The sequence below is a fragment of the Palaemon carinicauda genome, chromosome 26, assembly GCF_036898095.1.
Source record: "Palaemon carinicauda isolate YSFRI2023 chromosome 26, ASM3689809v2, whole genome shotgun sequence".
NCBI classification, from domain to species: domain Eukaryota; kingdom Metazoa; phylum Arthropoda; class Malacostraca; order Decapoda; family Palaemonidae; genus Palaemon; species Palaemon carinicauda.
Window position 1 is genome coordinate 105,134,080 of NC_090750.1, and position 24,230 is coordinate 105,158,309.

At 42.9% G+C, this 24,230-nt stretch overlaps 1 protein-coding gene across 2 annotated transcripts in view; it reads right to left on the reverse strand.

The window, feature by feature from the left end:
• LOC137619757 (zinc finger protein 91-like) overlaps positions 1-24,230 on the reverse strand; it is a 152,327-nt gene that overhangs the window by 39,092 nt on the left and 89,005 nt on the right. For both annotated transcript variants that reach the window (XR_011039976.1, XM_068350063.1), the window contains exons 2-3: positions 10,805-10,935; positions 6,343-6,504 (exon numbers count right to left, since the gene is read on the reverse strand). The gene's annotated coding sequence lies outside the window, so the exon portion shown is untranslated. The remainder of the gene's footprint in view (positions 1-6,342; positions 6,505-10,804; positions 10,936-24,230) is intronic.

Consider the following 24,230-nt stretch of genomic DNA (forward strand, 5'->3'; position numbering starts at 1 on the left):
CCCTCCGACATTGAACTGGCAGCAAAGCCTCCTTCTTCCACCCCCAAGAGCTCTTCTCGGAGTGGGTTGCGGACATCCCTTGAGTGACTGGCTGCATCTGTAGAGAGAGCTTGTGTGCAGAAGAGTGCTGGTGCGTGGGATAGCGCTGGGGCGCAGTAAGCCCTGCGCAGGATTATGCTGGTGTGCAGTTTCTAGTGAGTGTGCAGGAGAGCACTAGCACGCTGGGGAGCACTGGCACGCAGGAGAGCGCTCGCACGCAGGAGCGCGCTGGCGCGCAGGAGAGCGCTGGCGAGCAGGAGCGCGCTGGCACGCAGGAGAGCGCTGACGAGCAGGAGAGCGCTGGCACGCAGGAGAGCGCTATTGGTTTGGAAAGTACTTTCGTGCAGGAGAGCTGGGGACTGAGACTGCGCATGGGAGAACTGATGTCTTGTTGAGCGCTCTAGAGCTTGAGTTGGAGAGTGCAGTTGCACTGGCGAGTGTAGATTGGCTGGCGAGCGCTACTCTTTGGAGCGGAGGTGCTACGCTGAAAGCGCCGGAGATCGATAGATCGCTGGTGCGTTGGAAGGTGCTGAGGACGAGCAAGAAAAGGCTGGTGGCCAAGCGAACTTCACATTGGTGGAGAGCGAAGACGATCTGGAAAGCGTTGGAATACAGGCTGGCGCTGACATACTGTTGGAGAACACTGGTGCACTGCAGGGCCCTGGTGAGCTAGAGAGTGTTGGTGTGCAGCTGAACGCTTTGGAAGAACATCCGGATGATGTACAGGAGACAGGAAGGATGACGGCAGGTTGGCAGAAAGGTTGAACTGGACCAAGGATCTGCCCTTTGGAAGGGTGAACATCCACTAATAGGGATCGCAAACGATCCACAGAAGTCAACGGCCGAGGACTAGTGGCAGCTTCGTCAGGATAATCACCAGGAATGGGCGAAGGTTGAGGGCCAGAAGACCACTAAAGCGGAGGCTCCTCTTCGGGGGCGGCTGCTAAGACAAGGCTCAAGAGCTGAAGAGGCACCTTTTCACCTATGGTCAAGGACAACCTCTCAGGTGAAGCGGAGGGCGAGCGCTGAGACGTGGGATCAGTAAGGTCACCTAGATCAGCAGTTCTCCGAAGAGGAGTCTCTATGAGAGAACATACCGAGGGGAAGAACGAAACCTTGGAAAGAGAAATATCCCGCTTTGACTACTTCTTCCGCCGTCGCCCAAACCTTTCCCACTGGGAGCCAGCTCACTCCCGACACTCATTACCACAATCACACCGTTGACCTCTCCAGGTGGCACAAAGGGTGTGGAGGTCGGTGACCACGGCCGACATGAAGGAACCGCCAGCCTTCAAGTCCAGGGCAGGTGCACAAGGTGGTAAAGTCAACAAAAACACGTACTATTAAAGAGAGAGAACAAACAAAAACCATTAATGGCAGTCCAAAATATAACTTGGTGAGGATGAAGAACGACAACGAGCCAAAACCAAAGTGAGCTTAATCACCGGTGTGTGAGAGGGAGCAGTAGCAAGCAAACCGCCCCCCTACCCCCACTAACTAGCGTAATGAGAGTAGTTAGCCTAACCCTCGTTAAAAGTCTTATAGCTCATTTTCCAGCCTTGCCGAAAGTAATATCCCTATAAATAGCGAAGGTTTGTATAAAGTGATGGAAAAAACAAACATTTCTTAAAAGATACATGAAAAAATATTTAATTTAATCCTTCAGTCTTCCATTTTCCCTATGCTAACACCGACAACAAACTAGACCCGAAATTAAACCCAAATGATTGCACTTAGTACAGTTAACATTAGGGTGAGCTATGAGCCCAAACAAATTGAATGTCCAAAACCAAACCATGACAGCCTCTGGACATGATTATTGCTCTGTACCACAAATACAATTAATATACTGTAAACTTAATTAATAACATCAGATATTCAATTTGCTAAACTCACATTAATACTGAAACCTGTAGAATTTATTCTTAAATAAATTGGGTTATGGATTTTACCCAGAAGGCCCAGCCCTGGGACTTGGAATATTACTCAGCAAAATATCTTTAAATCTTAACTCATTCTTGTGAAACCTGAATACAGTACTGTACTAAGAATGCTGTAAAATCATTTAACGAGAAACTCTCTCTCCAGAAAAGCCAATGCAGACTGAAATGTTTCAGAAGAGCAATTGTGGAAATGAAAGAGAAACCAAATATTTAGATATTTTAATGAAGATTCTCCTCTCAAGGACAATCCAATGAAACTTATATAACCTAAACTAATCACTAAGATCATAAAAGAGATTACAGTACATCAAGAAAATCAAAAAATTCTTAAAAAATAATGATACTTTTCTACCTTATTACTATACTTATATTCAACAAACAAAAAAAGCTATCTCCGTACAAAATTACTTCTAAATAATTGCATGGCTTCACATTCCAATACAAGTAGACTGGATTTTGATTCTTCCTTCCTGCTAACATTCATAACTTCACTACAGTACAAGAAGCAGGTAGAATCATCCAGTATTACTTTCAAAAAGAGACAAAGTCACCAGCATTGTTTCAAAAGGCTTAATGCTGTATATTATTCTCTAAGCTTTATTTAGGCTGTGACCAAGCCAATCAACTACTGCCCCTGCAACTAAATCAGCAGATATTTACAGGTTCAAACTTAGTACAAATGTTTTTTCTGTTGACGATGTTTCATTTCCTGGTTTTTATAATGCTTATTTATTAAACATTGTTATCTATCTTAAAATAAACTCATTTTTCTTTTATATAGTTTATTCTTTACATTCCTATTTATTCACTGCACCAGACTGTCAACTATTTGGTCCCTTGGGCTAGTGGCTATTTGCTTTTGCCCCTTGGCTTCTAATAGTAATAATTATGCTAAAATGACAAATTTGCAAATAATTTGTATTTTTCCAAACTATACAATCCTGGATCTCTTTACACTGGAGATGCCTTTTGGCAACAGCTGGAACTAGCTGTAAAACTTTTAGCTACTTAGCGAAGGGAGAGCGAGAGTTGGACCAACCACCCTGCTCACACCAGCAGTTGTAACTGAACGTCTCTTTGCAATTGCGGCAGGACTTCCTGGGGGAAGGTGATGGCAGAAAAACTCCAGTTATGATCTTAAACATTAACGTCCATAAGAGTATAGGGTTCCCGTAGGGAGAGTAGGAATCATAAACTGTGTCAGTGTCATCAGATCTTGCAGTATTGTAAGCCCGGAGGCCCCGATGTCTGATGACGGGAGGGTACGGTGGGAGAGTGCTGGAGGAGCCAAGGGATCCACCAATCAACACTACCGGACGTACTGGGACGAAGGTAATGATTCGTGTAGAATACTATGATGTAGGATAATAATAAGTCCTATACGGACGATAATGGCAGGAGGTACCGTATGATGGGGACACTCCTAATATAGATAAGGTCTCATTCTAACAACCATAAGCTAAAAGCAAAAGCCGTACCAAGAAGGCATAGGTATACCGACTAATCACATGTGATATAGTTCCCGGCGGTCCCGGCTCTCCCCCTCCCCCGACTGATGGCCAATCGAGACGACGGGAGGGGGGAGACGAGAGCCGCCCGGGATGAATGAGACTATGTAGCACCCCGTGAGATACTCTCGGTCCTCAATATGTCGGAACGTTGAGGGAAGACTGAGGAACAAGCATACTTGGCCCGTATGTCATAACCAACAACCATCGAGAAGAGGAGAGGCGTACTCTGGGAGGGGTGGTGGGGGGGTATACAGGGGGATCACAAGGACAGCTGGTGGTAGACAGGGCTACCAACTGGAGATCCCCTCAACATAACATGAAAAACCCAAAAATATAATCATAACGGAGTGTAACAATAAAAACAATATGAATTGCATAATTACTTAACAGTAATAAATGAATAAAAGCATAATCACGTAAAAAAGGCTAGGCATACAAAGTTAATATGGCGAGAGAGGGACTCGAGCGAGTGGCAAGGGAGGGAGCATGACGCCATCTTGGAGATGGAAAACAGTGGTACCAACCTTGCTACTGAAGCGGGTAGATATCGAACAGTAACACAATAAAGCTACGCGAGAGTCCCACTCGAACCAAAACGTAAAACTATGTGGAGCGTAATAAAAACCGATAGACTTATAACATCAAGTGAAATGCTCCTAGAAAACCAGCGAAACAATTCTTTGGGAACGCTATCCACTAACATGCACGAAGGCAGGCATGCCAACATAACAGAACACCTTAATGATACGCTAACACCGATACCGTAGTAAAATAATAATGATACGCTAAGATGAAAGCATATAATCGGTGTAAAGGAAAAATCTCCTAAAAGTTCGAACGAATAGCATGATGAAAGAAATAACGAACGAACTAGCGAGAAAGGGCAGGGCCGTGAAACCATGAACGGTTAGAACGGGGACGCCGTTCACAATAAAACACTTCTCAATTAATAAAAACAAGGCTACACTGCCCATTCACGCTTAAAACTCATGGATAAAGTACTTAACTTCGTTGGAGTAACTTGAGATTCCGCCATCGATGCGTAGGAAAGGTAATAATCCAAAAGTACACCGAGAAAAACACAATCGACCGATTTGGAACTGGTGCTAAAAAGGAGTGATGGGCAAGCGTGGGTAGAGTTAGTAGTACTGGTCTGCGCGGCAGGGGAGGTTGAACCGCACCTCACTTTTGAGGGATTTCGAGGAGGAGATGTCTAAATGGTACGAGACCTCTGGTATATTTCGCCCCAGTTTATACCGACACCAATAGGTGAGCGAGCTAGTTCAACCTAGCATTCCTATACATTTTTTCTCTGGTAATATTTAGCAGTTATATTCCTTAGAAATTGTGCTATAGGAGCATTTCACTGGCCGGCACAGGTTGAGCCCAGAAAACAAATATAAAAATGGCCATCTGGTATCCTGCAGAGGGGTAATACCATCGCTACATCTCATTTAAACCTTCTACTGTAGTTCTAATCCTTGGAACTGTGGATGTAAAAAGTCCCAGTTTGGGCTGAAAGATACGTCAAATACTTTAGTGTCAAGATGGGTTTATTATTATCACTGTTACTTGCTAAGCTACAACCCTAGTTAGAAAAGCAGGATGCCATAAGCCCAAGGGCTCCAACAGGGAAAATAGCCCAGTGAGGAAAGAAAATAAGGAAAAAGTACAAGAGAAGTTTAAGAACAATGACATTAAAATAAATCTTTCACATATAAACTATAAAAACTTGAAAATAACAAGAGGATAGAAACTTCAAAATAACTACTAAACATTATCCACAGCTTTCTTTGAGGCGGATTGGAAGGCACCTTTGAATGCCGCCCACAGTTCTGGAAGTGGCGACCCGAACAAAAGCGTTTTCATGTTTAAAAGAGTGGCGAACAGGTCAGTCAACAGAGACGCCAATCGAACAAGAAACCTTTCCATCCCTGATGACTGAGCGTGTCTGCTAGAACATTCCTCTTATTATCATCATTATTATTACCATCTAAGCTAGAGGCCTAGTTGGCAAAGAGGCATGCTATAAGCCCAAGGGATCCAATAGGGAAAAATATCCTAGTGAGGAAAGGAAATAAGGAAATAAAAATCTACAAGAGAAGTAATGAATAATTAAAATAAAACATTTCAATAACAGTAATAATATTAAAAGAAATCTTTCCTATATAAACTATAAAAACTTCAAAAAACACGAGGAAGAGAGATTAGATAAATAGTGTGTACCCTCAAGCAAGAGAGCTCTAATCCAACAAAATTGAAGACCATGGTACAGAGGCTAAGGCATTACTCAAGACTAGAGAACAATGGTTTGATTTTGGAGTGTCCTTCTCCTAGAAGCGTTACTAACCATAGCAAAAGAGTCTTCTACCTTTACCGAGAGGAAAGTAGCCACTGAACAATTACAGTACAGTAGTTAATCTCTTGAGTAAAGAATAATTGTTTGGAAATCTCAGTGTTGTTAGGTGTATGAGGACAGAGGAGAATCTGAAAGGAATAGGCCAGACTATTTGGTGTCTGTGTAAGCAAAGGAAAAATAAGCCATAACCAGAGAGAGGGATCCAATGTAGTACTGTCTGGCCAGTCAAAAGACCCAATAACTCTCTAGCAGTAGTACCTCAATGGGTGGCTGGTGCCCTGGCCAACCTACAAGAAGAACTTAAGTCAGTTGAGGGCGTTGAAAACAAAGTGGTTACTCAGTATGATGGTGGCCAGTGACTACCGACTCCTCGTTGTAAGATCTTATTGACCAGTTTCCAGCCATGCAGAAAACATACTCTATGAAAGGACAAAGGTTCATATCTGTGTGGGAACAAAGAAAGTTTCTGTGCAAGTACTTCCATACATACCTGCAGGCAAATTCTTGAGAATAACTAAGCAGTATCCTTGCTTGAAGGATAAAGGTACTTGCTTGAATCTTGCGAGTTTCTAATCTTCTCGTCAGAGAGGCTGTCCAGACTAAAGATGAAGTCTACGCAATTTTCCATTCCTTGCCTGGTGGCTCTCCGAAACTGAAATAATAATTCATTAAGATTTCATTAATTGTTGTCACGAATCAAATTCGAAAAGATAAACCAATCTACCAAAAAAGAAAACAAAACAACAAAGACTCCTACTGTAATGAGACAGTGATCAAGATTAAACTACATAAATATAATGACATCACCACCTAGACTAGGCATGGGCAACTGTTGGTCAATTGGGGGCCACATTTTACTCTATCCAAGTGAGTGTGGGCACCTTGATAATAAACACACCCAAGAAATATTGCCCAATAGAACTTCAAAAGTTCAAAGTTGGAGCAAATGCTTTTTTGTTGACCAGGCGGACATAGTCTTTTTATAGTTTATTTATGACATATTTGTTTTTGATGTTGTTGATAGTTTATTATATGACATGTCTGTTTTGACGTTGTTTCTTATTTTAGAATGATTTATTGTTAATTTGTTCTCTTCATTTATTTATTTCCTTATTTCCTTTCCTCACTGGGCTATTTTTCCCTGTTGGAGCCCCTGGGCTTATAGCATCTTGCTTTTCCAACTAGGGTTATAGCTTGGATAGTAATAATAACAATAATATACCAATTTATTTTAGCAATTCCTCCTTGCTCTATTTGTCTTACACTGTGAGTTTATATAATTTTGGCATATCTTTCACTAGTTCCTAATGATAATAAAGATGATTACTGGTATAATTAGATATATTTCGGTAACCTAGAAAGCCTTGGGTGACTCACAACACGTCACGTGCCGCAAGTTTACCCCGGCTGACTAAAAGGACTACATTTGGCATCCACGTAACCACTAACGGCCATCATAATTACATGGAAGAACGATTGAATGCAAATCATTGCTTGCTTATTTTCTAGTTTACAATAAGGCAGAGTGTAAAGGTTGCTCATTCGCACCCTTAACTACTCGTTGGTTGTTGGTAGTGTTATTGTGTGAAAATTACCGTTTGTTCTTCATTGGCCTGTTTGTTTTCTAACAGTCAGAATCATTTTGGTCTGGCTGGTTCCTGGGCCTTGATGCAGACTGTTGGATGCATTTTGTTGTACACACACTGGTTGTTCAGTGTTGTACCAATGACAGTGTGTGTCACATGTATCGGAGTTTGTGCATTCACGTATTTTAATAGTTATTAATTGTGGGTGAACGGAAACTCAACACAGAGCATCAGATGGTTTTAGACTCTGAAAATTTTAATACTCTTAACCCTTTTACCCCCAGGCTATTTGGAAATTTCCAACCCTTAACCCCCAAGGGGTTATTTTCTTCCCAGCACATTTTGCAGTATATTTTTTTTAAATTGCTCTAACAGCCTTAATTTTTGTCATAGAGAGGTCAGGTTGGTCTCATTCTCTTGGAAAATGCCTGAATTTTTAAAAAAAAATTATCAAAAATATGAAAAAAAAAAATTTATAGCATTTTTTTGCAAGGACGTACCGGTACATCCATGGGGGTAAAGGGATGGCTTTTGTGAAACGTACCAGTACGTTCTTTGGGGGTAAAAGGGTTAATACTTCACAAATCTGTTTACTAATATTTTGAACAATCAAATTGAAAATCCCAATAAAATCCAGTTAACGAATGAAATGTTGAGATCTGATTATAAAGTTCCTCCCCTTCACATAAGCATTGAAAAATGTACTTCAGTAATTGGTGTGTTTGAAGAAAAAGATGAAAGTCCTTGCAATATGTCAAAGATGGCTATTATATCAAAGTCTATCATTTCCATACTCAACTGATGTTCACATTGCTTTGTCCTTGGAGCAGACCCAATATCGAATAACCCCAAACCCTCAGAATTTCCCCTTTTTTTCCCTCTTGCGAACCAAGGTGACATCTGATGGCTAGTGGTAACCCAATTTAGTCTCAAAGTCGAAACTAATAACCTATTCTCTCGACATCATTAGCCAGTGGGGAGGGAAGTGGGCACGTGTATATGAACATCAGGTAAATGCAAATATATTTGACCAAAATTCCATTAGGGTAGTTTGTAGCGCTACGGCCAAGCGTCCTAATTTGCTTATTATCGCTCCGACTGTTATCTTGTATAGAATAAAAACTTTTGGAAATGGTCTACGGATCTTAAATATGTTGTGTAAGCTCACGGCTTTTAGCATAGGTTAGGTGGGTTTTTTAACGTTAGCTTCTCCCGTCGTACTCGTAGGTAAGGAAACTGATGTGTAAAGGGGGGGGGGGGGGTCCTGGGGGGCGAAGCCCCCCTGGGTAAGGTCACGGCTTTTAGCATAGGTTAGGTGGGTTTTTTAACGTTAGCTTCTCCCGCCAAAATCGTTTTTAGAACGACGGCCACAGTTCAGAATATTCCCGTTTTCTACGGGATCTGGCCGTCACCCTACAAAGGCTCCTTCCATTAATTTCTACGAACCTTCCTTGATGTTTATATAGCTAACTCACACACTTCAATTGAAGTCCCATAGTTTAGTCTCCTTGGTACCAAACCATTACAAGTAAGGTTATAAAATTATGCTCCTGTTTGTGTTCCTAAATACCTCTAAAGATTAATTAAATTCATTCACTAAAAAGATAAAAGGCTTTTATAGAACCAAACCCCAGTTTTAGTGAGATCGGTGTTACTGTATGGACATGAGTCGTGGTATGACAATGAAACAATATACAACAGATTTTGTAGATTTAAGAACAAAACCCCCAGAAGAATATTCAGAGTTGAATGGCAGGGAAACGTCCATGACTGGTGATCGCAAGACAAGGGCTCCAGTTCCCCTCAAACTCGTTAGTTCCTTTGGTCACTGCAATTTACCATCCTTGTGAGCTAAGGAGAGGGGGTTGGGGGGTTGGGGGAGCCTACAGGTCTATCTGCTGAGTCATCAGCAGCCATTGCCTGGCCCTCCTTGGTCCTAGCTCGGGTGGAGAAAGGGCTTGGGCCCTGATCATATGTATATATAGTTAGTCTCTAGGGTATTGTCATGCTTGATAGGGCAATGTCATTGTCCCTTGCTTCTGCCATTCATGAGTGACCTTTAAACAGGATTAGAAATGAAACTACAAGAGATTACCCGAGTGCCGTATGTGGATGAGATCATTGTGAAGGGTAGATGGAGATGGTTTGGGCATGCTCTTTGCACCCCAAAGAGAGATTAGTTCAAACTTTCAACTGGGCTCCAAAGGGCACTGGAAGAGTTTGAAGACCCAGGCTTACATGGCTGAGCACTATGGAGCTTGAAGTAGGCGAAGATGAATGAATTTGAAAGCTCAAGATAGAGACGACTGGTAAAATTTAAGCGAAGCTCTTTTGCGTCAATGGGCGTAGGAGGAGATGATGATGATGATGATGATGATGATGAGGAGGAATACTGACTTGCTAAAACCATTTAAAAAAAAAACATTTGTACAAAAATTCAACAATGCTGCTGTACTTCAAATACCATGCACTCTAACATAAATACTTCCTCTGACTTAAATGCAACACCAACATCTTGTAAGCATGTGACAAATCTTTAGACCTGAAAAGAAAGTGTATTTGGACAGAACAATTTGACAACCATATCGCACAAACATAAATCACGAACATTAACATTAATGTCGGAAGTTCGGCCAAATAATACGTAACAGAGCCCACTGGACAAAGAAATCTGTTCTATGATGCAGTCGTAACTTCCATTTCCAAAGATGGAATTTGGAAAAACTAAGGCAAACCTTTCGTCTTACTCGAAAATCATTCTTTGTTCTCCAAAAAGATACCTCACAAGAAAAAGCATATACAAGTAGTTCATCAATACATTTAGCTTACCTAGATATTATAATTTTTATTAGCCAAGCTACAACCCTAGTTGAAAAAGCAGGAAGCTCTATGCCCAAGTGTTTTATACCTTATCGCCATAATATCATACGGACACGTAAACCACAGTCATGTCTATGTCTTAAATAACTAATGAAGAGACCATTTACCTTTGGTAAGCAGCTCTTCTAGGAGAAGGTCACTCTAAAATCAAACCACTGTTCTCTAGTCTTGGGTAGTGCCATAGCCTCTGTACCATGGTCTTTCACTGTCCTGGGTTAACGTTCTCTTGCTTGAGGGTACACTCGGCCACACTATTCTATTTTATTTCTCATACTCTTGTTTTGTTAAAGATTTTATTGTTTATATAGGAAATATTTATTTTAATGTTGTTACTGTTCTTAAAATATTTTACTTTTTCTTGTTGCCTTTCCTCACTAGGCTACTTTCCCTGTTGGGGCCCCTGAGCTTATAGCATCTTGCTTCTCCAAATAGGATTGTAGCTCAGCAAGTAATAATGATAATGATAACAATTATAAAGATAAATACCTTATTGCCGTAATATCACATGGACATGTAAATGAGTTATGTTTATGTCTTAAAATTCTTCGTCGTTCTCGAAACGCGTCTAACAAGTTCAGCGTATTTCCAACATCAAGCATCGATGACTCGTGCAAGTTCTGCAATTTAAGAAAGATGCTAGTCCATTTTTATACAACCCTCCAAGAAATATTTTGCAATTCTGTCAGTAGTATAAATACCGAAAGATTTAAAAACAGGAAAATTTAACAGAATTACATACTGTATGCTAAAGTTTCATAAAAGATCAGAGTAAGTTTATTCCAGTAAAAATAAAATACTTCAATTTTCTAAACTTTGTATTATAGAATTTACTACAAACTGAAATGTAAATAAGTCAGAAGATTATAATGCCATACACAGTATTGATAGAATTTGAGTTGATTTCACAGTACAGATCCAAACTTTCAAAACACAACTGGGAAAACATAAACAGAAATTGTCGCAGGACCAAAATCAAAGTAACGAGACTACATCTTTGACGTTATTTACGTCAGACAAGGTTAGAATACTCGTACTGAACAATTAGCCCTTTTACCCCAAAAGGACGTACTGGTACGTTTCACAAAACTTATCCTTTTATCCCCATGGACGTACCGGTACATCCTTGCAAAAAAATGCTATAAAAATTTTTTTTTTCATATTTCTGATAATTTTTTGAGAAAATTCTGGCATTTTCCAAGAGAATGAGACCAACCTGACCTCTCTATGACAAAAATTAAGGCTGTTGGAGCAATTCAAAAAAAATATACTGCAAAATGTGCTGGGGGAAAAATGTTATTTTCATTAGTAAAATAAATTTTTGAATATACTTACCCGATAATCATGTAGCTGTCAACTCCGTTGCCCGACAGAATTCTACGGAAGGGATACGCCAGCGATCACTATACTAGAAGGGGGTGTACTCACCAGCGCCACCTGTGGCCAGGTACTGCAGTACTTCTTGTTGACACCACCTCAATTTTTCCTCGGTCCACTGGTTCTCTATGGGGAGGAAGGGTGGGTCAATTAAATCATGATTATCGGGTAAGTATATTCAAAAATTTATTTTACTAATGAAAATAACATTTTTCAATATTAATCTTACCCGATAATCATGTAGCTGATTCACACCCAGGGAGGTGGGTGAAAACCAGTGTACATGTATATCAGTAAGCTAAGTATCCCGTATTTCATATTATCAGTTATTCAAAATAACAATGAAATTATAAGTACCTGGTAAGGAAGTCGACTTGAACCATTACTCTGCCTTTAATAAGTTCGTCTTCCTTACTGAGCGCAGCGTTCCTCTTAGGAGGCTGAACAACCCTAAGGTGCTGAAGTATAAAGGGCTGCAACCCATACTAAAGGACCTCTACACAACCTCAAACCTAGGCGCTTCTCAAGAACGAATTGACCACCCGCCAAATCAAACAGGATGCGGAAGGCTTCTTAGCCTACCGTAACAACCCAAAAAACAACAATAAAAGCATTCAAGAGAAAGGTTAAAAAGGTTATGGGATTAAGGGAATGTAGTGGCTGAGCCCTCACCTACTACTGCACTCGCTGCTACGAATGGTCCCAGGGTGTAGCAGTTCTCGTAAAGAGACTGGACATCTTTGAGATAAAAAGATGCAAACACTGACTTGCTCCTCCAATAAGTTGCATCCATAATACTCTGCAGAGAACGGTTCTGTTTAAAGGCCATCGAAGTGGCTACAGCTCTCACTTCGTGGGTCCTTACCTTCAGCAAAGCAAGGTCTTCATCCTTCATGTGAGAATGAGCTTCTCTAATCAGAAGCCTTATGTAATACGAAACTGCGTTTTTGGACATAGGCATCGAAGGTTTCTTGATGGCACACCATAAGGCCTCTGATTGTCCTCGTATAGGTTTTGACCTTTTAAGATAGTACTTTAGAGCTCTGACAGGGCAAAGAACTCTCTCTAGCTCGTTACCCACCATGTTGGAAAGGCTAGGAATTTCGAACGATCTAGGCCAAGGACGTGAAGGAAGTTCATTTTTTGCCAAAAACCCGAGCTGTAAGGAACATGTTGCTGTTTCGGATGTGAATCCTATGTTCCTGCTGAAGGCGTGAACCTCACTAACTCTTTTGGCTGTTGCAAGGCAGACGAGGAAAAGAGTTTTGAGAGTAAGGTCTTTGAAAGAGGCTGACTGGAGAGGTTCAAATCTAGGAGACATAAGGAACCTTAAGACTACGTCTAGATTCCAGCCTGGAGTGGACAAGCGACGTTCTTTAGAGGTCTCGAAAGACTTAAGGATGTCCTGTAGATCCTTGTTGGAGGAAAGATCCAAGCCTCTGTGGCGGAAAACTGATGCCAACATACTTCTGTACCCTTTGATCGTAGGAGCCGAAAGAGATCTAACATTCCTAAGATGTAACAGGAAGTCAGCAACTTGGGTTACAGAGGTATTGGTAGAGGAAACTGCATTGGCTCTGCACCAGCTTCGGAAGACTTCCCACTTGGATTGATAGACTCTACGAGTGGATATCCTCCTAGCTCTGGCAATCGCTCTGGCTGCCTCCTTCGAAAAGCCTCTAGCTCTAGAGAGTCTTTCGATAGTCTGAAGGCAGTCAGACGAAGAGCGTGGAGGCTTGGGTGTACCTTCTTTACGTGAGGTTGACGTAGAAGGTCCACTCTTAGAGGGAGAGTCCTGGGAACGTCGACCAGCCATTGCAGTACCTCTGTGAACCATTCTCTTGCAGGCCAAAGGGGAGCAACCAACGTCAGCCGTGTCCCTTCGTGAGAGACGAACTTCTGAATAACTCTGTTGATGATCTTGAACGGCGGGAATGCATATAGATCGAGATGGGACCAATCCAGCAGAAAAGCATCCACGTGAACTGCTGCCGGGTCTGGAATTGGGGAACAGTACAATGGGAGCCTCTTGGTCATGGAGGTGGCGAACAGATCTATCGTTGGCTGACCCCACAAGGTCCAAAGTCTGTTGCACACGTTCTTGTGAAGGGTCCATTCTGTGGGGATGACTTGACCCTTCCTGCTGAGGCGATCTGCCGAGACATTCATATTGCCCTGAATGAATCTCGTTACCAGCGTGAGGTTTAGACTTCTCGACCAAATGAGGAGGTCCCTTGCTATCTCGTACAGCTTCCTCGAATGAGTCCCTCCCTGCTTGGAGATGTATGCCAAGGCTGTGGTGTTGTCGGAGTTCACCTCCACCACCTTGTTTAGCAGGAGGGACTTGAAGTTCATTAAGGCCAGATGTACTGCCAACAACTCCTTGCAATTGATGTGAAGCGTTTCCTGTTCCTTGTTCCATGTTCCCGAGCATTCCTGTCCGTCCAAGGTCGCGCCCCAGCCCGAGTCTGATGCGTCCGAATAGAGATGAAGATTGGGGGTCTGAACAGCTAACGAGAGACCCTCCTTGAGAAGGATGTTGCTCTTCCACCACATGAGAGTAGTCTTCATCTCTTTGGTAACAGGAATAGAGACCGCTTCGAGCGTCATATTCTTGTCCCAGTGAGCTGCTAGATGGAATTGAAGGGGGCGGAGGTGGAGTCTCCCTAACTCGGTGAACAGGGCTAACGATGATAGGGTCCCTGTTAGACTCATCCACTGTCTCACCGAGCATCTGTTCCTCTTCAGCATGCTCAGTATGCACTCTAGGGCTTGGTTGATTCTTGGGGCCGACGGAAAAGCCCGAAAAGCTTGACTCCGAATCTCCATTCCCAGGTAAACGATGGTTTGGGAAGGAATAAGCTGGGACTTCTCTAAGTTGACCAAAAGACCCAGTTCCTTGGTCAAGTCCAAAGTCCAACTGAGACTCTCCAGACAGCGACGACTTGTGGGGGCTCTTAACAGCCAGTCGTCTAAATAAAGGGAGGCTCTGATGTCCGCCAAGTGGAGGAATTTCGCAATATTCCTCATCAGACGCGTAAACACCATAGGTGCCGTGCTTAGGCCAAAACACAGGGCTTGGAATTGGTACACAACCTTTCCAAAAACGAATCTCAGAAAAGGTTGGGAGTCTGGATGAATGGGGACGTGAAAGTAGGCGTCTTTCAGATCCAACGAGACCATCCAGTCCTCCTGCCTGACCGCTGCTAGGACCGACTTCGTCGTCTCCATAGTGAACGTCTGCTTGGTGACATAAGCATTGAGCGCACTGACGTCCAGCACCGGTCTCCAACCTCCTGTCTTCTTGGCCACCAGAAAGAGACGGTTGTAGAAGCCCGGGGATTGATGATCCCGGACTATCACCACTGCCTCCTTCTGTAACAGGAGCGACACCTCTTGATGTAACGCTAGCCTCTTGTCCTTTTCCTTGTAGTTGGGAGAGAGGTTGATGGGAGAAGTGGTCAGAGGGGGATTGCGGCAGAATGGTATCCTGTAACCCTCCCTTAGCCACTTGACAGACTGGGCGTCTGCACCTCTTCTTTCCCAAGCTTGCCAGAAGATCTTGAGTCTGGCTCCTACAGCTGTCTGGAGAGGAGGAGAGTCAATGTTTGCTTTTCGAAGACTTGGTACCTTTCTTGGACCTGCCCCTGTGACCGTCTGGGCGGGTACCTCCTCGGCTGGGGGCTCTGCCACGAAAGGGCGGAATAAATCTGGTAGCAGGAGTATCAGCCACTGGGGTGCGGTAAGTTCTAGGAACTGAAGGAGCAACCCTAGCCTTCCGTGCTGAAGAGGCCACAAGGTCATGCGTGTCCTTCTGAATAAGAGCCGCAGACAATTCCTTGATAAGATCCTCAGGAAACAGGAACTTAGAAAGAGGAGCAAAAAGTAACTGTGACCTTTGGCAAGAGGTGATACCAGTGGAAAGGAAGGAGCAAAGTTGTTCCCTTTTCTTGAGGACTCCCGATACAAACATAGAGGCAAGTTCGCCGGAACCATCGCGAATTGCTTTGTCCATACAGGACATGATCAACATGGCCGAGTCTTTGTCAGATGGGGCAGTCTTCTTGCTCAAGGCCCCCAGGCACAAGTCGAGAAAATTAAAAATTTCAAAGGCGCGAAAGACTCCCTTTAAGAAGTGGTCCAGGTCAGAAAAGGTCCAGCAGACCTTAGAGCGTCTCATAGCCGACCTTCGTGGAGAGTCAACCAAACTTGAGAAGTCAGCCTGGGCAGAGGCAGGGACCCCCAAGCCTGGTTCCTCTCCTGTGGCATACCAGACGCCCGCCTTAGACGTCAGCTTAGGAGGTGGAAACATAAAAGACGTCTTTCCCAGTTGCTGCTTGGACTGCAACCAATCCCCTAACATTCTCAAAGCTCTCTTAGAAGATCTAGCGAAGACGAGCTTAGTGTAGGCAGACTTAACAGGTTGCATGCCTAGAGAGAACTCGGATGGAGGAGAGCGAGGGGTAGCAGAAACAAAGTGATCCGGGTATAACTCTCTGAACAGAGCCAGGACCTTGCGAAAGTCAATGGAGGGTGGCAATGACTTGGGTTCCTCCACGTCAGATGAAGGATCATCCAGGTGAGCAGCTTCATCCTCAGAAACCTCATCACCTGAGGGTTGAGAAGCGAGAGGTAAAGCGGTATGCTGAATGGCTGAATCCTGAAGAGCGGGTGCATGCGCACTTGCGGATTCATCCTCAAGTCTCTGTTGAAGAGGATGAGGGCTGGTAATGACAAAGTCATGAGGCTGGGATGAAGGAGGTTCTGCGGAGGTCTGAGGAGCAAGCGTGGTGAGAGGCGACTGTAGTAAAGCATGAGGCTCATGCTGCATAGACTGCGGTTCAAGTTGAATGGGAAGAGGCTCAAGCTGAGGAGAAAGTGGCAGATGCATGCGTTGAGGTGGCTGACTCATAGCATGAGGTTCCTGCCTCAAGAGTTGCGCTTGCCTCAAGGGTTGAGGTGGCTGCGCAGAGAGAGGCTCTTGACTCACGAGTTGAGGTTCTTGAGGTGCTTGCCTCGAGAGTTGAGGTTCTCGCCTCGAGGAAAGTGGAGGTGGTTGCTGCGAGAGTTGAGGTGGCTGCCTCAAGGATGGTAGAGGTTGTCGTACCTCAAGAGGTTGCTGCCTCGAGGGTGGTTGTAATGCAAGATACTCCTGCCTCAAGGGTAGAGGAGGTTGTAAGGCATAAGGCTCCTGCCCCCATTGTTGAGGAGGTTGCTGCGTGGTAAGAGGCTCCTGCCTCAAGGAAAGTGGAGGTTGCTGCACAGCGCTGGTATCTGGCAACTCCCAACGCGGCAGCTCACGCATGGAGGTAGCTTGAGGAACCTCAACCTCATACGTCTGGCAGATTGTACTGCGCAGAGGAGGAGGAGCGTTCGCAGGAGGAGGTGTATTAACCTTCTCTGCCTGAAACTCCCGCATCAACACCGCAAGCTGCGACTGCATAGTCTGCAGCATAGCCATCTTAGGATCAACAGAAGTTGAGGTCTGTTGAGGCATAGCTTTAACAGAAGTTGAGGTCTGTTGAGGCAGCGCCTTACCTCTCTTAGGAGGCGTGCAGTCACCTGATGACTGCGGCGAGTCCGAGCTAGCCCAATGGCTACACCCTGGCTGTTGGACTCGCGCGGTCTGGACTTTACGCTTAAGAGGTCTTGAGGCCTGAGTCCAGCGTTTTCTCCCCGAAAAATCTTCTGCAGACGAGGATATAAAGGGCTCAATCGTCTGAGAGTGGAAGTGACGATCTCTATAAGATACGCCCGCAACCACTGAGGATACTACTGTGCGCCGATCAAGGCCTGCCGAACCCTTTTGCCCTTCGACATTGCTTCTCCCCTGGGCTTGGGAGCTTGCAAGAGGTCCCGGACTGGGAGGACGACTGGCACGCACAGAAGTATCCTCACGCGCAACACTGACACTGACACTAGCACTAGGCACAGCACTGGCACTACCACTTCCCACTGCACTTTTCACTTTAAGTTCCTTGACGTCTGCCAAAAGGAACTTGTGGTCACTCACTACCGACTCCACTTTATCACCTAAAGCCTGAATGGCACGTAAAACATCTGACATATCAGGCTGAGCACTAATAGTAGGTTCGGGGGTAGCCACTACAGGGGGAGGAAAAGGTTGAGGATCATGGGGGGAGGAATAAAGTAAAGAGCGAGCCGAACTCCTCCTAACTCTCTCTCTCTCTAACTTAGTGGTATATTTGAGGAATCGAATAAAATCAAGTTCCGAAAGTCCGGCACATTCCTCACATCGATCTTCCAACTGACAGGATTTTCCCCTACAGTCGGAACAAACGGTGTGAGGATCAACCGAGGCCTTCGGAAGCCGCCTAATACAAGTCCTACATCGTCTTTGGGGAGGAGCTTGAGAATGGTCGGACATCTTGAATCAGAGAACAGTCAAGGGGGATTCCAAATTAAAGCTAAAGATCGTTAAACCATAAATCAAAATTAATCCAAAAGCTATCTAAGCTAAGGGAAAAGCTTCCTGTATAGCGAAAGCTGAAATCTCAGAGCAATACTTCACCAAAACCGTGAACAAAGACTCCAAAATTATAAGCGTATCCATGTAGGTCTTGCCGGAAGCACGACAGAGGAAAAATTGAGGTGGTGTCAACAAGAAGTACTGCAGTACCTGGCCACAGGTGGCGCTGGTGAGTACACCCCCCTCTTGTATAGCGATCGCTGGCGTATCCCGTCCGTAGAATTCTGTCGGGCAACGGAGTTGACAGCTACATGATTATCGGGTAAGATTAATATTGAAAAATAATCTTTACAATCACCAAAAATATCTCCTATTGCAAATATACGGTCAAGAATTACGAACATGAAACACAACCGAAAGAAAGTACTTCAAATACTTCACCTAATGCTACGCAACAAAATCTTTAAATTCAAGATGATAAAATAAACTTATTCCATAAGCAACATCTTGAAGAGGTCTTCCTATTAAACAAGAAAATGATTACCAGACTTAAGTCAAAAAAAGTATGAATGCAAACATCAAAGTTCTCCAACAGTAATTCCATCACATTCAGTATAAAATTATACATCCTTTTCTACATAAATATAAACTAAGTTGTACTATACTGCAGGAGTGGCCAAGATCATTAATTTATGAAACTATTTTGTGACAAAAGGACCTAGTCTACAAATCATATTTACACTTTTAAGACTGTTATATCTACGTTGAATTCAAGTCCATGTGAACATTAACATGATAAAAAAAAGTTCTGGTAATAAATTGAAGAGTCTAAACATTTAAATACATATACAGTATGTCAGTATGTCAAATAACTTATTTGGGGAAAGTTCGAGTCAGAATACCAACTGAATACTTACGACAAAAGAGGCCTTTGTATTTTTTTGAAATCACAGGAGACTCCAGGACAAAACCTAAGTATAACTAAGAGTCTTCAACTGTGCAAAGGAAAGCATTTTCTTTTAAATAGCCATAGTGGATCAGTGACAGGATACTAAGTGGGGGACTAGTCATCTTGCAGAAAATTTGGAAGTCTTGAGAGGATACCAATCCTCTTTCAAGAATTATCCTTGAAGTTAATCCATCGATCTGAGATAGAAAACTAAAATGAAAGATGCTTTCAAGTGACTTACATAAAAGTTTTGTAGCTTCTCTCGGAAAACTTCTTTGGACGAGATTAAAATTCCACATTAGAAATTGAAATATAATGGATGTGCTCTCAGGTTTTAAAGTACAAATCCTTATCTCTCTGTGTATAAAACTATGTTACCTGATCGGAGAAAATAACAATCTGTTTCATAACAGTAGTAGAAAAACATGTCCGTTGTTCAACACAACACTTCAGAGGGGGGAAGATTGCATCTTTATCTCACACATCCAATGACAAAGGATTTCTTAGATTCTATATCTACCAGTAATTAAAGAGAGATACTGTAGATTCGTTTATAAGGATACAGTATAGAGATTACTCCCTGAGGAACGAACCTGTACTTGCTATTTGGGACAGTCGACAAGAATGCACTGCCATTCTGGAAATACATAATAGACTACAGGAATCTTTTGACTTGTAAAGGATTTTGTACATTATCTCCTTAAATGTTCCTAATGGTGAATGAATGAATGAATGATTTAAAGTGCCAACGTTGACGATATATCCAACATTATTGCAGTCTTTCTTCCTATGAATAAATTGTCAAAGGCCTACAAAGACTTCCTCATTATCAATTGTACTCTAGCACAAAATGTACTGCAAAGGTTTACTCAGAATTGTTATGACATTGGCAATTTGTGAGGTCAGATTAAAAACCAGAGAAAAAAACATTGTAACATCAATGTAAAAAAAAACTCTAGAAAACTGTACTCACAAATTGCCAATGTCACACAATACCTAAATTGTATTCCAAATTATTGCAGAATACTAATGCAATTACTTTAAATGTTAAACTGTTCACATTTCTGTGGAATGAATCTTCCTTGAAGACAATACATTCTACTGGAGTAAAAGACAATACTAAAAGAGTGAAAAGTTTCAAGCACGTGATTCTTCAATGATGGGCTTTCTAAAAGTTTAGTAAGTCCTCTTAAAAAACTTCTATAAAGGAGACTAAAGCCCCAATATGGATGATAAATTAAACAAGAAGGAAGCACTCTCAGGTTTCGAGATAACTGGAAAATATAGCACATCTGCAACACAAACATATTTGTTGTCAAACACACTACTTCAGATGTGGGAAACATGTACTGTACTTTAAAAATCCAAATATGAAGGACGTCTTAGATTCTACACATCCTTGCAATTATACATTAATAGAAACCAGTAGTAAAGAATCCTCTCCTTTCTGCTAAAAGGAAATAAGCAAGAATATTTTCATTCCAGGAAGACGTACGGAACCGAGAAAATCTGTCAGCCTGTAGAGGATTTCGGATTTTGTCAAACAGATCCTCCATTCATGATACTAGTAGCTATTCAACCAACATTGTTGCAAACCTTTCTCCATATGAAATACACCATAAGTGTTTCTCTGCAGGACTCTGAATTGTCCTGATATTTGCACTTTGTGATATCAGTAAGTTGTCTGATTTGTTCACATGAACACACATTATAATCTTACAAAAACAAATAACTAAAAACAGACATTTTCGATTGGAAATGAATCTTGCCACTTCTGCAGTATATGTACATTTCCAAACCCTACTTGAATTATTAACCCTTTTACCCCCAAAAGGACGTACTGGTACGTTTCACAAAAGCCATCCCTTTACCCCCATGGACGTACCGGTACGTCCTTGCAGAAAAATGCTATAAAAATTAGTTTTTCATATTTTTTTTATAATTTTTTGAGAAAATTCAGGCATTTTCCAAGAGAATGAGACCAACCTGACCTCTCTATGACAAAAATTAAGGCTGTTAGAGCAATTTAAAGAAAATATACTGCAAAATGTGCTTGGAAAAAAATAACCCCCTGGGGGTTAAGGGTTGGAAATTTCCAAATACCCCGGGGGTAAAAGGGTTAACAAGCAGAACACCTTTCATAGGATCTTAGCAAAATTGAGCTACAAGATGAAAAAATGGATACAAAAATAATTTATCTATGAATTCGAGACCAAAAACAGTTATCTAATTGCTACAAAACCTTTAAGCTGAGTGGAACCAAAAAATCGTATTGTTTATTTCATATATAACGGATTCATTCAAGGACAGTTGATTCCAAAAATCAAAACAGGAACATTAATAAATGCAAAATTTCAGAAAACCTAAATGTATTCTGCTTATTAATAATGTTATAAAAATTACACATTTGGTAGTATTATGTTATTTTCATTAGTAAAATAAATTTTTGAATATACTTACCCGATAATCATGTAGCTGTCAACTCCGTTGCCCGACAGAATTCTACGGAAGGGATACGCCAGCGATCACTATACAAGAAGGGGGTGTACTCACCAGCGCCACCTGTGGCCAGGTACTGCAGTACTTCTTGTTGACACCACCTCAATTTTTCCTCGGTCCACTGGTTCTCTATGGGGAGGAAGGGTGGGTCAATTAAATCATGATTATCGGGTAAGTATATTCAAAAATTTATTTTACTAATGAAAATAACATTTTTCAATATTAATCTTACCCGATAATCATGTAGCTGATTCACACCCAGGGAGGTGGGTGAAAACCAGTGTACATGTATGTCAAGAAGCTAAGTATCCCGTATTTCATATTATCAGTTATTCAAAATAACAATGAAATTATAAGTACCTGGTAAGGAAGTCGACTTGAACCATTACTCTGCCTTTAATAAGTTCGTCTTCCTTACTGAGCGCAGCGTTCCTCTTAGGAGGCTGAACAACCCTAAGGTGCTGAAGTATAAAGGGCTGCAACCCATACTAAAGGACCTCTACACAACCTCTAACCTAGGCGCTTCTCAAGAACGAATTGACCACCCGCCAAATCAACTAGGATGCGGAAGGCTTCTAGCCTACCGTAACAACCCAAAAAACAACAATAAAAGCATTCAAGAGAAAGGTTAAAAAAGGTTATGGGATTAAGGGAATGTAGTGGCTGAGCCCTCACCTACTACTGCACTCGCTGCTACGAATGGTCCCAGGGTGTAGCAGTTCTCGTAAAGAGACTGGACATCTTTGAGATAAAATGATGCAAACACTGACTTGCTCCTCCAAAAAGTTGCATCCATAATACTCTGCAGAGAACGGTTCTGTTTAAAGGCCATCGAAGTGGCTACAGCTCTCACTTCGTGGGTCCTTACCTTCAGCAAAGCAAGGTCTTCATCCTTCATGTGAGAATGAGCTTCTCTAATCAGAAGCCTTATATAATACGAAACTGCGTTTTTGGACATAGGCATCGAAGGTTTCTTGATGGCACACCATAAGGCCTCTGATTGTCCTCGTATAGGTTTTGACCTTTTAAGATAGTATTTTAGAGCTCTGACAGGGCAAAGAACTCTCTCTAGCTCGTTACCCACCATGTTGGAAAGGCTAGGAATTTCGAACGATCTAGGCCAAGGACGTGAAGGAAGTTCATTTTTTGCTAAAAATCCGAGCTGTAAGGAACATGTTGCTGATTCGGATGTGAATCCTATGTTCCTGCTGAAGGCGTGAACCTCACTAACTCTTTTGGCTGTTGCAAGGCAGACGAGGAAAAGAGTTTTGAGAGTAAGGTCTTTGAAAGAAGCTGACTGGAGAGGTTCAAACCTAGGAGACATAAGGAACCTTAAGACTACGTCTAGATTCCAGCCTGGAGTGGACAATCGACGTTCTTTAGAAGTCTCGAAAGATTTAAGGATGTCTTGTAGATCCTTGTTGGAGGAAAGATCCAAACCTCTGTGGCGGAGAACTGAAGCCAACATACTTCTGTACCCTTTGATCGTAGGAGCCGAAAGAGATCTAACATTCCTAAGATGTAACAGGAAGTCAGCAACTTGGGTTACAGAGGTATTGGTAGAGGAAACTGCATTGGCTCTGCACCAGCTTCGGAAGACTTCCCACTTGGATTGATAGACTCTACGAGTGGATATCCTCCTTGCTCTGGCAATCGCTCTGGCTGCCTCCTTCGAAAAGCCTCTAGCTCTAGCGAGTCTTTCGACAGTCTGAAGGCAGTCAGACGAAGAGCGTGGAGGTTTGGGTGTACCTTCTTTACGTGAGGTTGACGTAGAAGGTCCACTCTTAGAGGGAGAGTCCTGGGAACGTCGACCAGCCATTGTAGTACCTCTGTGAACCATTCTCTTGCAGGCCAAAGGGGAGCAACCAGCGTCAGCCGTGTCCCTTCGTGAGAGACGAACTTCTGAATGACTCTGTTGATGATCTTGAACGGCGGGAATGCATATAGCTCGAGATGGGACCAATCCAGCAGAAAAGCATCCACGTGAACTGCTGCTGGGTCTGGAACTGGGGAACAGTACAAAGGGAGCCTCTTGGTCATGGAGGTGGCGAACAGATCTATCGTTGGCTGACCCCACAAGGTCCAAAGTCTGTTGCACACGCTCTTGTGAAGGGTCCATTCCGTGGGGATGACTTGATCTTTCCTGCTGAGGCGATCTGCCGAGACGTTCATATTGCCCTGAATGAACCTCGTTACCAGTGAGAGGTTTAGACTTCTTGACCAAATGAGGAGGTCCCTTGCTATCTCGTACAGCTTCCTCGAATGGGTCCCTCCCTGCTTGGAGATGTATGCCAAGGCTGTGGTGTTGTCGGAGTTCACCTCCACCACCTTGTTTAGCAGGAGGGACTTGAAGTTCATTAAAGCCAGATGAACTGCCAGCAACTCCTTGCAGTTGATGTGAAGCGTTTCCTGTTCCTTGTTCCATGTTCCCGAGCATTCCTGTCCGTCCAAGGTCGCGCCCCAGCCCGAGTCTGATGCGTCAGAATAGAGATGAAGATTGGGGGTCTGAACCGCTAACGATAGACCCTCCTTGAGAAGGATGTTGGTCTTCCACCACATGAGAGTAGTCTTCATCTCTTTGGTAACAGGAATAGAGACAGCTTTCGAGCGTCATATTCTTGTCCCAGTGAGCTGCTAGATGGAAATTGAAGGGGGCGGAG